We start from the raw sequence: 6,000 nt of genomic DNA, 5'->3' as shown, positions 1-6,000 counted from the left end.
GCACACTGAGTTATTCAGATTGAAAACAAGAAAAGCTAAGTTATAAATTGAGAAATTTATATGCAATTTATATGACTTCTTTTCAATTGTTACTGAATGGTGTTTCATTCTAGACATATTTGCTTTATTCTTTTTGGCAGATATGCACATTCTAATAGTGTAGTTAACTACCTCTTGTTAATGAGCTAGAAGTGTTTCCCTCGGAGTGAAAGATGTTTTGAGAAACTCTTGAGGGAATTCATATCTCAAAACCTCCGCTACCTTTTGACATGCAGTCAGGTGCCAATAAATGACAATTGAGCTTTAACCTTGAGAATTTTCCGGAATTACTAAAGCTTCCCACTGATGAAAGGAGCCGATATAGCTAATGGTTTTACCAAAACAGACAGGGTAAACAAATACGTGCAACCATTTCCTGAATTCCTGTACGTGCTTTTTCTTATTCACATCTTCCTTCACCACCCTTTTATGAGGGTAGTGTTCTGGCCATTGACCTCCAAGAACAAATCGTGCGAATCTATGCTTCTTTGTGTCCAGTCACAAATACAGAACATCTGCCTGTCATATGGGAATTCGAAAGAGTTCAGAAAAATAACAAAACTGTATTTTTCGTGGCCAAGATACGCAGGTAAATTTATCATTATCATCATAGGGTAAACACTTAACACTGCTTCAGTGTGGCCAACTTCCAAGATAGACAGGTGGCCAACTTATAGAGTAGTAAGTAATGAATGTCATATGGGAAAATGCAGGTTCAAGACGAACTAGGCCAAGATAAGCAGGTGGCCAACTTAGAGAGGTGGCCAAGTTGACAGGTTTCACTGTACAGGCAAAGTAGGATAAGGGTGTAAAGAGACGTCTTCAATTGTTAAACAGAAGTGTCTGTTCTCTAAGAATGCAAGTAGTGCAAGGTGGTGAGAAAACAAGTGACAGCACGAGACTGTGAACTGTGAATTACAGGCTTTAATGCCCAATGTTTTTTTTTCTTTTGTGCTCAGTGATTATGTTGTGAATTAAGAGAAGGAACTGAACGTGACTGAAGACTTCTGTGGTAAAGATTACAGAGTTTAATTTTTAATATTTTAGTGTTATCGTGTGTGTTTAAGTGAATTAAATTTAAAGTTTCTCGATTCTCTGAACATGGACTGAACGAGACTCTCAACTTTCAAAGATTCTGAGAAATAATTTTATGCCAAGTGTGTTCAATTTTTTTTTGTGTGTGTGTGCATATGCAAGAGTCACTTTATGCCTCTTGCTTGTATATATTAAAAAACTCAATATCGTAGGTATATATATATACATACACACACACACACACACACACACACACATTATATATATATATATATATATATATATATATATATATATATATATATATATATATATATATATATATATATATATATATATATATATATATTAGTATTATTATAATATATTTAATTATGATAAAATAAAATAAGATGGGGATCCCAGGCCTGGGTAGCATATAATTCATATATTCTGATTAGCATGTAAGAATTATTATCAATATTATTATTGTATATATGTTTGTATATTCCATGTATTTTTCTTTCCTTAGAGCTTAAAATTATTGACAAAAAAATCTTTCTTTTCCTCTTCCTAGATTAGAAACCAGTTTATTTCTGGATGTAGCCAGCTAGCTTTTGGAGAGGGGAAGAGTATCAATGGATTGTTTGTAAGGAAGGTCAAAGCGTCCCTTTGGGTAGTTCCGTATAAATACGAGGAGGAGCTGTCCTCATCTTCATTTTTGGCTAGACTTTACGCTCGACGCCTCGAAGAACATTTTTCCCCCCACAGCTTTATGCTGGCTTTTTGCCTTAGTGATGGCATTATAGGTTATGTTAGGTTCCTTAGAAGTTGAGCACTTTTCGAGACTCAGATGAGTGATTCTGAGACAGGAAGTTTCTTAGCTTTTCAAATGAGATTCCTGGGTAAGATAGGTTTGGTAGGATAGTCCCTGGTTAGCAATTTCTTTTTTTCCTGAATTATAAGGATTTAGTTAGAAGTTATTATATGTGGTTTTAATCTTACTCCTATTTTGGAAATGGGATTTTTCTTAAAGTTTCTCTGAGGCTTTGTAAGCTCTCAGTTAAGTCTGGTTTCTACTTGAGGGCCAGCAGCAGGCTAATTTGGTATTTACGAATCCTATGGTTTTGGGTTCGATTCCACCTTTTGAAGGCAGGTGTCGTGATCGGCCTGCCGGATAGTTTATAGGTCTTACTCTTGAGCGATAGAAATTATGGGCCTATATCGTTTTGTTAAACTTCCGACAATTTAACCAGTTCCGTAGTGAGGGACATATTTATTTCCTACTTGAGGAAATATTGCCTTACCTTTAACCTTACCCAATCCTTGTAAATTGATTATATTAGAATCCTTATTTAGTAGTACTGCCTCTGACAGGTTTTACTACGAGTAGGCGTTAGGCCAGGTTTCTGAACGAAACTTTGAAAATTAAGGTCTCACTGGAAGGCGTGTAAGTGAATGCAAAGAAGGTGAGTTCGCAGGCCCCAAGATTTAGAGTAACTTTAGTTAGATTGTTTCATTAAATGTTCTTAAAGAGATATCAGAGAAGAAGTTGCATCCTGAATAGGGCTATAGTCTGGAATATAGTTTTCCAAGAGCCAACCTGTGGACTCGATAACTCTTTTGCGAATTAGATTGATTCAAAGTTAAGCCAAAAGATTCTCTTTCAAAAATAAAGCATAGAGAGGAAAGAATTTAAGGCTTTTATTAACAGGATATGTTCCTGTATGTAATTTTATTGGATTAAATTTTATACCCCTGGACACAGCCGGAAACTGATATTCTCTGGGTAAACAGGATATTAGAATTTGTATAATAGCTTTATTATATACCCCTTTAAAATATACAAGAGATTTGGAGCATTTATTCTTAAGATTTCGAGTTAATTGAGGTTTGTAAGACGGGTTGCCTAACAATTACCATTTCCCGATCGAGATACGGTCCGTAACTTTTATTATTATAATATTTACTCAGCACATAAGATTTAATTTCACTTATTATAAATTTTTCCTTGCAGTATCTTTGTTTTTCGAAATATTTGTAGCAACAGGGTTAAACATTGATCTCTCAGAAGGTATAAGCTTCATTTTTTAATGCTCAGATATCAAGAATGATAACTAGAATTACATGAGTGTAGTGGTAATGGTTATTTATATTTGAAACGCACATATATCATTATCAACAATTGTTTATCCATTCCTGAATTAAAATCTTTTTAATACTTTTTGACAAGCATGTATCTTGTATAAGTTCTTTTTAAGATATTCGCAGTGAAACCTATTTCGTCACACCACCTTGTATCGGGTGCTGTGTAAGTTTATCACTTCTGGTATTCAGTAAAAAAATTTCTTTTCTCTACTTTGTAGGCTGTTTTTTTTTCTTTTTCAAAAGTTATATCCATCTACCTACCTATCTACTCTTTCTTTTTCTCATATGATATATATATATATATATATATATATATATATATATATATATATATATATATATAGGGTGCGGCAAGTAAAACCGGCCCGTCGTAATATTCTGGTATATTGTGTTTTTGGCAACAAATAATCTACCTTCCTACCAAGAGATGGCGTGTCGAGGTCGGGTCGACTTACGTGACCTGCAGCAGTCACGTGCAGCCGCAGCCAGTGAAACTTGTCGAAACCAGTTGAGAAAAAGGCCTCATTGTGTTAAGCCGGGTGAGTGTCAGTGTGTGATAGTACCGTATTTGATACCCGAGCGTGTTGCCATTGTTGAAGGGTTCATTCTCACTGGATCTTTTGTGAAAACAAAGAATTTGTTTCGGGAGAAATTTCCAGGAAGTTCTGTGCCAGCAAAAAGCACCATTCAGGAATTGATTGAAAAATGGCGGCGTACAGGATCGGTTCAAAATGCTCCCAGGAACAGACGACTATCTGTCTGCACACCTGAATTAAAGATGCAGGTGGAGGAGATAATGACAAGAAGTCCTCGAAAGTCAACCAGGAGATTGAGTCAACAGGTTCATGCGAGTGAGAGAAGTTGCAGACGTGTTTTAAGGGGACTGAAGTTAAAACCGTACCGGATAAGTGTTGTGCAAGAACTGAAGGAGCCTGACCTGCAGAAGAGGATGCATTTCTGTCCATGGCTGTTGAGCAATGTTGCCAGTGGTTTCTTGGATCCACTAATGCTCCTCATGAGTGACGAGGCGTGGTTCCACCTGTCTGGGTACGTAAATTCCCAACACAACCGGTATTGGTCGACAGAAAATCCACACGCAATCCACCAGGTACCCTTGCATGATGACAAGATTGGTGTTTGGTGTGCTATTTCCGCCACACGCGTTATTGGGCCCATATTCTTTGAGACGACAGTGTACAGTGACGTTTATATGGGAATCCTGAAGGAGTTTTATACACACTTGACGGAAGAGGAGCGTCAGTTATGTTACTTTCAGCAGGACGGTGCAACATGCCACACATCAGCTGCATCATTGTCCCATGTGCATGAAATGTTTACACCAGAGAGGACAATCAGCAAAGGCTTGTGGCCTCCTCGGTCACCAGACTTGTCCACGTGTGACTTTTACTTATGGGGACTGTTAAAGGGAAGAGTATACGAAACAAATCCACACACAATTGAAGAACTCAAGACCAGGATCCAGGATGTCACCAATAGCATTACAACACAAGAACTGACAAGGGTATATATGAATCTCCTCAATCGTGCTCACATGTGTGTTGAAGTGGGCGGAGGACACTTTCAGCACCTGCTGTGAAGGTGAGTAGTCATATTCAATACATTACATTTCATTTATGTGTTGTAGTTAATCATATTCAATACATTACATTTCATTTTATGTGTTCACTTTACGGGCCGGTTTTACGTGTCGCACCCTGTATATATATATATATATATATATATATATATATATATATATATATATATATATATATATATATATACAGGGGCGGATTAAAGGAGGGGGCGAGGGGGGCGATTGCCCCCCCCCCCCAAGAGCCCTCTAAAATATTAACATTACACACACTGCCGCTTGTAGCTTATCGCCACAAGAACGAAAGTTTGGGATCATTCTTGCGTTATTTCAAAGGAGGGTTAATTCTTTCAATTCTTTTTAAAAATAGTCTCTGTCCGGCATGACGCGTTTACGCTAACGATAACTCGAGTCAGTATCAGATAAATCTCAGGAAGAAGGACGGTGTTACTTGAGGCTAGAACATCTGGAAAACTATCCATGGCTGGTTGTTTCCCATAAGGAGAGGGATCTTTTCTTTAAGTATTGCTCACTTTTTGCAACGGGTTTTTTGGGGGGGCTATCGAAGAAACGTGCCCCTCCAAACTCTTGGGACTAAACCTTTGAAGAAATTCGCTACTTTCTATGGTATTTTAGAAATTCACAAGAAGGCACAATATCACGTTAACGCTCTTGAGGTCGGAAAAGGTTGCTGAAAAACTACTGGGAACCAGTGAAATCAGCTAAGAATCAAATCAACTCGTCAAGAAGACAAGTCATCCAAAATCACGACAAACTGAAATTAATGTTGCGGAATGTGATATTCCTTGGAAGGCAAGGCATTGCTTTTCAAGGCCACAGGGACGATGCTTGTGCGGATAATTGGATCTAAGACGGTGACGGTGCAGAAACTAAGTTCAACGAGGGAAATTTTCGAGAATTGCCCAAATTTAGAATGGGTTGTAGTGACGATCTCTTAAAGAATCACTGGAAGAAAGCATCGAAAAGAACCATTTTTGCCAATAAAACCACACAAAATGCCCTCATTGAGGGTCATGGATGAGAAATCACGTCTGTAAAATTGTCAATCGAGTGCAAGAGGATCAGTTTTATTCTATTATGTTTGATGAGACTACGGTCGTTTCGCACACTTCTCAGCTGTCTTTGATTCTAAGGTACGAACACATGGGTGAAATAAGAGAAGACTGCTTCAGTTTCATTGATCC

This window comes from Thermobia domestica, chromosome 1, assembly GCF_964235325.1.
Source record: "Thermobia domestica chromosome 1, izTheDome1.hap1.1, whole genome shotgun sequence".
Taxonomy (NCBI): Eukaryota; Metazoa; Arthropoda; class Insecta; order Zygentoma; family Lepismatidae; genus Thermobia; species Thermobia domestica.
Note: the sequence above shows the minus strand (reverse complement) of the source record.